Source organism: Lucilia cuprina, chromosome 4 (assembly GCF_022045245.1).
Source record: "Lucilia cuprina isolate Lc7/37 chromosome 4, ASM2204524v1, whole genome shotgun sequence".
Classification (NCBI taxonomy): Eukaryota; Metazoa; Arthropoda; class Insecta; order Diptera; family Calliphoridae; genus Lucilia; species Lucilia cuprina.
Window position 1 is genome coordinate 71,134,153 of NC_060952.1, and position 9,893 is coordinate 71,144,045.

Genomic DNA, 9,893 nt, shown 5'->3' on the forward strand with positions numbered 1-9,893 from the left:
ACCTCCTGATTTGGGCTTTTTATGCCATAATTACGTCAAATATACTATTATCTCTCTAAAAATTGGCACACATAATTTTTATAAAATGACACTGCAGATTTTCGTAATGATCGGCCGTTATTTGAACTTAGCCTCCATACAAATCCCCCTTAAAAAATGGCTTAAACGTCTAAAATTGACTTGTAACCATTTGTATCACAATGAGTCTCAACAAAACTGTTATTTAAAAATATATTCTATTATTTTTGCTTTTAATTAATAAATTGCTTAAATACTTTGGAATTGAGGTAAAATTCAACATACAAGTTTTTTTATATAAAGGTTTAAGCCGACTTGGAGAGAGCCCCCTAAATCAAGGTGGGGAAAACAGAGTTAATAAAGGACTTCTGACACTATTTCAACTTTATTTAAAAATTTTAAATTCAGAATATATCAAAGTATTATAGGAGCTATGATCAATCTTGTAACAATTATTACAAAATTTTTATACTCATGATGACTTCCGCGAAAGTGGAGCTAGATCACAATCTAAGGAAGTGTCGCAAGGAAATCCATTGACTGGAATCCATAATGCCTCCTTGTGTGACAACCAGCGCACATTTAGAGAAGCCATTAAGAAGGGATTGAAACAGTTGAGGGCCATTCGTAGTGGTTTAACATGATTTTCATAAAATACATTTAGTACAACAAGGTATTATTTATAACTATTTCAGTAGTAGAGAGTTCAGTAACTGTCGAACACTTTTTAGACCTTTTGTCATTCCGTTTATAACACATCAAAATAAATTCTGGGTGCTTATTAGATTCTGATCTAGCCATGTCTATCTGTCACGATAGAGACAACACGGGAGCAGTTAGACAATTGAAATTTTACCTCTATACAAGTGGCTTCCTGGAAAACAATTGTTATGAAGATCTGGCTCAGAAATGTGACTACAGTGATGACATTTTAAAATGACCGGTCGATTATTGACATTAACGCTTATTACTGGCTCAGAAATGAGAGCACAGCAATGAAATTTAAACTACTCCTTATGTTAGGTCCCCTTCAGAAAATCACTTTAACGCTTAATTATGGCTTAGAAATAAGAAGACAGCGATGAAATTCGACATAAACAAGTTTTGCATGTGCCAAAATCTTTCTACCAACTTTTGTGAGGATTGGTCTTTATATGACCTTATCCTCCGTATAAATTCCCTAATTTTCTGAGGATCGGTAAATAATTCATTCCACTCTTTTCAGAAAAAAATTTACTTCGTTCGATAACAAAAAATGCATCGATTCATAAATTCAAAGTTTATTCTGCAATGATTAGATGATGGGTATATAAGATTCAGCATGGTCGAATATAACATTCTTACATGTTTATTTTGGGTATTTGATCAATATCCATACAACTCAGCTTCTTCCTGCAGATGAGGTTAGAATATGACCGGCATGTAACCTGTTTCCGAGGCCACTGTTATAATACTTTAAAGTAATCGATTAAATAATTATTCTTTTTTTCTAATAAACATTTGTATTTTTTTCCGATTTTATTCAATCTTAAATGTAAATGTTAATGATATTCTAAATAATTTGATTTAAATACGAACAAAAGCAACTTGAATACAAAAAAATATGTATATTCAAAACTGTATTTAATACCAAAGTCACGATACCGAAGAATTTTAAGTTATGTTTTCCTTTTGCGGTAACTATAATTTAAATGTGATGACAAATTAAGTGTTGTTGTAAAACAATTCACATAAAAATATTTATAATAATCTAAATAATAGCTAATAAATATAATAATATTGATGATATGAATACCAATTTTTTTAAGTATTCATGTTTTATGTAGACGATAGCGAAGAAGTATATCAAGTCCATGAAAGATGTAAACAGCTAAACCATACAATTTGATCCAATTAATCAGAGTTAATCAGTGAAAATAACTTGTTATTAAGCGACAGCCAACACATGTTAACCCAAATAATATAGACGGGCAAATGAGCACAGCAAACACAAATAATTCTCAGATCATATTTACTATGTACCGCCGCACCCCAAAAAAAAATTATAGAAAAAGCAACTAAAGTTATGAAAAATAAAAAATTAAAACTATGAAGAAGCAGCTTTACACGGCAGCATTAGATAAAGTATAAAACGGGATGTGTGGTATCAGGATGAATGTTGGAAAATCTTATCATTTATAAACATGTTACCACCAAAAGCATGTCCAAAAACATCGTAACAACACACCAATAACTACAAGATCTATTTTAGGAATAAGTGTACATTGAATGGCTACTGAGTTTTGCATCTCTATTACAGTCAAAAAAATTTACATACATATGTATATCGGCTTTATTTGCAGGTAGAATAAAAATATTTTCCTGAATATATTAAAAATAGTTGCAGACATTAGATCGAGAATTTTTACCGAAAAACCGACATACTCATTTTAGGAAGGCATATCGTGAAAACCTTATCTCTGGGAAAGTTTTCATCTGATATCATCCAAATAATAACCGAATGCCAAATTTATTGCAAGCGCCACATTTATTGTAATTTAAACATTCCGAATTACTCCGATTTCTTGATGGTCTTCTGGAGATAAAACCATAAGCCCACTTTGTCCTCCCAATTTAGAGTCATACGTGTAACAATGGATTCTTTGTAATTTTCCGCTTTACCATGACATTTTATCTGGGATCAATGTTTCAATGTTCTAGACATATTTTATGTCTGATATGTGATTAGTCATGTCCGTTGATTGTGTACAGCTGTCCAATGTGTCCTGTATACATTGATGATATGATCAATAACCGCTTAAAATTATGAGCAGTTTGCATGTAAGTGCCGACTCATATCTTATATATATTTCACTGGGTGGAATCTCTACCAACGTTTCCAGAGCCTTGGTTCACGTAGTGCTCCCTGTTCTTCAATGCCATGCTTTAAAGCAGTGTTTAAACCCTACACCACTGAAGTGATGGTATATTCGGTTTGTACTGTTATTTGTAACGCACAAAAATATTCTTACAAATCGGCTTAAGATCGTTTTCTGAATCGATTGAGCCATGGCTTTCCATGTAAAACTTATCGCAATTTTCAAGCTCGATTAACCAATGGCTGTTCATGTCAAGCTTGTTGCAAAATTCAAGATCATTTGATGAAATGGGCACATACCCCTTTTTGGCTCAAGGACGTAATCGGTCCATTATTCACCAAGCCTCCATACAACAAAACTTCCGAATATATCTTTTGAGATCATAATTATGTTAGATAAAAAGCGGTGCCATTAAGTTTTATACATTTTTTATAGAGTTGAACATTTCATAACAACCAGGGGTCATATGAGCCTTGCTCCCTTACAAGGCCCCCTTCAGAAAATGACTTGAATGTAAAATATTCACTTATATACAAATTTAAATCTATTCATTAAAATTTATTTACTCTAAGAATCGATATAAAGTTTTTTTGATCACAAAATTCACAAGATCGCAATTTTTTTGAAAAGCTTTATCAAAATTCAAGATGTGCAATCAAACAACGCCATTAACAATTTCCTGTACTCTGAGCAAATATTTTAACAAGTCACCAAATTTTTAACGAACATTTTTTTCTTAAGTGTTCCTAAACTCTTTTGTAGTCACTCATAAAAAATATCTCATGAAGTATACAACTTCTATTTAAATTTGAAAATTTTGTTGTGAAATTATAAAAAAATTAGTTGAATTAATTTTGTTAATATTTGAGTACCAATACATACAGTACATACTTGTTAAACTTCACACACACACCCATTCAGAAGCTACAAAAATTGTGGCTGTTGCTATTGATGTTACTTACCATGATCTTGTTACCACTTAAAATGCAACAAAAAAATCGTTTAACAGTTTTATATTCAGTATCAAGGTGATTTTATAAATTTTCCTGTCTACACCATAACTTGGATGATGAAGTCTGATCGTGAAACTGCAGCAAAAACGACAATTAAACAGCGATATTTTGTCTGAATTTAGTTTATGAATTTTTAACACGCATTCCGCTTTAAATGTCATGTTTAGCAATGTTTTGTGTTTTGTATCCTTTTTTTCTTCGAGTGTATAGAAGTGGATGTTTGTTTGGCTTGTTGTTAAGTATTTTATTATAACCTACACCACTTTAGTGGGGAGGGTATATTGGGTTTGTGTTGATGTTTGTAACGCACAATAATATTGGTCCTATACCCACCTTAAAGTATACCAATCGGCTCAGAATCATTTTCTGAGTCGATTTAGCTATGTCCGTCCGTCTGTCCGTCCGTCTGTCCGTCCATGTAAACCTTGTAATCAAACTACAGGTCGCAATTTTAAAGATAATTCAATGAAATTTGGCACATGATCTTCTATTGTCCCAGGGACGAAGCCTATTGAAAATGGTTAAGATCGGTCCTTTATTTCACCTAGCCCCCATACAACAACCCCAATAGGGCTTGTAATCCTTGTAATCAAACTACAGGTCGCAATTTTGGAGATAATTCAATGAAATTTGGCACATGATCTTTTATGGTACCGTAGACGAAGCCTATTGAAAATGGTTACCATCGGCCTATTATTTCACCTAGCCTCCATACAACTGAACCCGCCAAATAGGGCTTTTAAGTTCATAATTATGTTTAATATACTCATATCTCGACAAAAAGCTGCAATAACCAAGTTGTATACAAGATTTGATGACGCCCACGAATTCTATAATAATAGGTTCTTATATGACCCTAGCCCCTATGAAAAGCCCGCATCAAAATTTCACTTAAATGTCCACAATTTTATACAACAATATACGGCTTAAGTATGTATATCTAAGGCAAGGTACAATTCAACTTAAATGCTTTATTATGGCAACTAAATCTCATTATATTTTTGTCAAATGTGTAGGGTATTATATGGTCGGCCTAGCCCGACTATAATTTCTTACTTGTTTATTTATGTATTTATTAAATTTTCAAATCTTTTTAATTTAAATAGTCAAATAATTTCGCATTTAATCTTTACATTGAATCTAAACACTTGTTGTTGGTTGTGTTGTAGTGTAAATTAAATATCGCTTGTAGGCTTTAAAATATTTAACAAATTATTGGTGACTATTGCTTTAAAAGAAATTGTATATTTTGGTTGAAATGGAAAATACTTATATGTACATACGAAAGTGATTTGAAAATTATATTATTTGTGAATTAAGATTATATATTTTGATTAAATTAAAGAACAATTTGACGTTATTCTCAATCAAAAAAGGCCCTGCTATTACACAATCTAAATAAACAAAGTGAACCTTAGATGTAAAGTAATCGGAATTAAATTACTAAACCAATAAGCACAAAAGTATTCGGGAAAATTAAATTTCCAACGAATGTGCAATTAACGGGTCGTATTTATATTTCTATGGCTGTGGTATTGATCACCATGCAAGCCTCTTTCATGGTCTGGACAGTCTCAAGTATATGGCATTAAAAAATTGTTTATGATTTGTTTAATTTGACAATTAACAATTGATCCACCCCACAACTTATCCATTACATTTATGACAGTGTTTAGGCGGTAATTTTACTCATATTGAACATGATACGAGGATTTGTGAGTGTCTGTGTTAATTTGAGCTGTAAGTCAATGTTCAATTTCTTAACTCATAATTTCATTTCGTTTGTCTTAAGGTGGAGAAATTCGGGCACCGAAAATGTGTTAGACATTTGTAACAAATTAAATAAATGTGTTTTTATGATTGCTTGTACAAAATAGATGTAGAAAATCTTATTTATAAATATATATATTTTTTTTTAAATTACAACCTGAAGTAATTAGTAAAGTAGACATTTATTAAGGAAGTAATGATGTAAATATTCGCAGCAAAAATAGAGCAAGTACTTTCCAAAGAATAACATTTGTCATCACTTCAAAAGCAGCAATTAAAGATTTTTTTAACTTCTGTGTAAGTGATGTTCAATGACTTCCGAAGAAGCGAAATATGAAAATGCTTCAGTTTCTATACACTAAATCAACTTACAATCATGATAATAAATGTATTTTGATCATGTAAATCCATCAACAAGGGATTTGTGGAAATTTTGATAAAGGTTAAAATCGAATAAATTTGGTATCCTCATATCCCTTAAACTATTTTAAAAAGCTGATATGTGTCCAATAAATACGTTTTCGAAATTTGCATCTTCTAAGGTGTGAACAGGTTATATACATACATATAAAATTATATATGATTTAATGAAATTGTTTAATAGATAACATTTTGGTAGTTTTTCGTACATCAATGGCTTATAAGATAAATAGTTTAGAAAATATGCGATATTAGACTTCATTCTTCAAAAATATAAATACCGTCAAATCCTGGTATAACGGATGATATAATATGATGCTATTTGGTTAAATCAAAAAATTTATTATGAAATTCATTATATTATTAAATGGACAGAAAACTATTCAAATTTATATATGAAATTATTACTTTAAATTAAATGTTTCCACTTTGAACATTAATTAATAGCTTGTTAGAATTAAATTCAATCTAAAAGATGAAATTAATCTCTTAGAAAAAGTGAACTTGAGAATCGATAATTGAGTCTCATGCTGATAATTTTAAAACCCTGGAATAATTGTGGCATGTTAGGATATCTTCATCCTCCTCAAAATAATTAATTTTACTTTAAAAGTGTTTTAACTGGTTGTTTTAACAGCTTAAAACTTTATTCAAGTAAAAGTTATCATTAAATTCACATCTAAAGGATTTAGGCTTTATAGATAGTGTATGGCATTTTGTAGAATAAATTAGGAATATAAACGATTATTTCACTTTTACATTATTTTTGTTAAATCAAGTTTTTATATTAGCAATATCAATATAAAGTCAAAGCTAAATTTTTGTCTTTTTGTTCGTTATATCAAGTACAAAATTTCTTAAACGTATATAGCAATATAAGGTATTTAATGTTTAAAAATTGGCTGTTCGATATATGGGATTTTCGTTAAAGTGAGATTCGTTATACCGTTATACCCCCTATGAATGGAAAATATTTGTGTCGTACGTACATGAACGTTTTTCATGAACAAATATTTGGGAAAACTATTGGAAATTCAAATAAAAAATTTTATTTTTTTGGGGACATGAGTCAAAATTTTTCTGGCAACGCTGTGTAAAAGAACAATATTAAGTTATATTGCGCCATCTATGTTTCACTATCTCGTAATGTTTGCTAAGTTCATACATTTTTCATAACGACACATTTAAAAAGCTATTTATATTGACTTTCATTTGCCTACTTTCCACCAGATGGCGCTCATCAAAACAATGAAATTCCAGTGCTGGAAAATGTTTTTTAGCAGTTTTAATTTGGTTTTGTTTAAATTTTCATTAAAAACTACCCCTTAAACAACTTTTGCCGAATTCGTACTCGAATTCCGTCAGAATTCGTTACGAAAATCGTTTAAAAGTTTGCTCGGAATTCGGAACACTTTGTCTTAGGAAATTCGTTGCGAAATTCGATACAAATTCCTGGGGAAATTCTGAAGGCATTTTCGACAAATCTGATTGAAGTCGGACAAATGTCTGATATCATGTCTGTCATTATTTCGACATTTCGTACGAAAATCTGATCAAATATAAGAAAGTCTGATAAAATGATCGATATTTCGTACAAAAGTCTGATTAAATATAGGAAAAGACGGACAAATATCTGATAAAATGTCCGACAGTTCATACAAAAATTGCAAGGATAAAAATTGCAATCTGGAATGTTTGAACATTTGCAGAACCTTCCCATTTAGCTCGTTAAAGTGATATTCGTTACACCGGAATTTTTTTATAGTCTACATATAGTTAGTAGTTTTTTTTTTAATTTTTTACACTAATTAAAAAGCTTCACTACGTTATGTCGGAGTTAATAATCGCTGAAAATGTCAACGTATGGTTTTATTGACAATAAAAGATATTTTCTACAAGAGGGCTTATAAATGTTAGAAAAAATTACGTGTGCATCAAAGTTATTAATTAATAATACACAGTGGTATAGGACAAAAAAAGGAGGGAAATAATTCGGTAACTTCTAAACGGTTAATCCGATTTTAATGAAATTTGGTATGCACAAAGAGGAGGTGTTGCCAAGTTTAGGTTTTGAATTTGGACCTTATAGGCCAATCAGGGGCCCGGCGAGGGGTCCTCAAATTAGGACACCTCGGCTATGTTAAATTTTTAAAACGATCCTATTTCTTCATTTGAGTTCCGATTTAAAATTTAATTTCGTATATAGTACATCGTCGTAGCAGTAAATTATCTCTTATAGTCTAGGAGATATTCGCATTTGAAAATTAAAATTTTTAAATTTTTACCGTCCTTACTTTAGTTTTTTGATAATAGCGGGTCCAAATATTCCCCGATTTTTTAATTTTCAAAAATTATATACAGTTTTGAAAAATAGACAAAATTAACTTTAAGGTTAACTCTTAAATTTGTTACACATATTGATGAAAATAATAGTACTAGGTAAATTTTTTTTAAATCGGAACTCAAATGAAGAAATAGGATCGTTTTAAAAATTTAACGTAGCCGAGGTGTCCTAATTTAAGGACCCCCTGGTTGGCTTATAAGGTCCAAATTCAAAACTTAAACTTGGCAACACCTCCTCTTTGTGCATACCAAATTTCATTAAAATCCTATACCACTGTGCGATGGTACAAACTTTGGGGCAAAGTTCGTCCAAAAGGATTTTTTAATTGGGTGACTTGACACGAAATTGCCAATATATGTATATACATACCATTTCAGTTTTGAAAGAATTAGAAATAAAAAATGTTTTCTTCATTTTATATTTTATATACAATATATTTTATTTTTTATTCCTTCTAGTTTTTTCACAATTTTTAATAAACATTTATCATTTTTTTACCATTTATTAGTTTTTTTTATTATTTAACGAATTGTTGTTCTTTTTTTATTGTTATTTAATTTGCTCACTTTTTATATAATTTTTTTTTGTCAACAATATAAACATTTTCTTATAATTTTTAAAAGATTTTATATAATTTTTCTTTTATATGTTTTGGTTGTGTGAAAGTGGTGACATTTGTTTTAAACTTTGTCTGTTGTTCAAAAGTAAGTGAGTGAAAAAGTTTCACAAAGGTGAGAACAGTTGTGACTAGTGAGTGATGGATTTATAAAAATTTTGTTTTTCTTTATAATTATTGTTTTTACATTTATTTAATGTTAATTTAACATTTAATTAGTGTTTATTATCAATGAGTTAAAAAATATTTTTAAAAATGTATTTTTTGTTTTTTTTTTTTATGGAAATTGTGGAAAATTTTTGTGAGAATTTTTGCTTAAAGGATTTTTTCTTGTTTTTGTTTGTCCTAGAGAATCCTTGATTGTTGGCTACTTTGGTTTCTGTTATTTGTTGTTGTTGTGTTTTTTTAGTATATATTCTATCAACTAGTTTGATTTATCTTTTTATTTAAATTGTTATTGCATTATTATTATCTTTTAAATGGTCATTTTTAAATATTTAACATTTTCTAAATGATTTTTTTTATATTTTAGTTTTTAGATTCATGACCATCATTACGCTTCATTAATATATTTGTATCTGTTTGTTATTTTTTTACATTTATAGAAATACGTATTCTAAGACTTTAAAATATTTACAAAAGTTTAATATTTTATTGATTTGCTGTTGTAGTCTATAGAAAAGCTCTTTAGTTTTGCTCAACATAAGTTTTATTTTGGAAAAAAAATTGAAATCAATTTCGTTAAAGAAAGTTCATTTGATCAGGAAATTCTAATTCCTGATCTTTTTGAATTGTATTTCAATTGCAAATTCAATAAAAAATTAATAATATTAAAAAGTATTAAAATTCCCAAA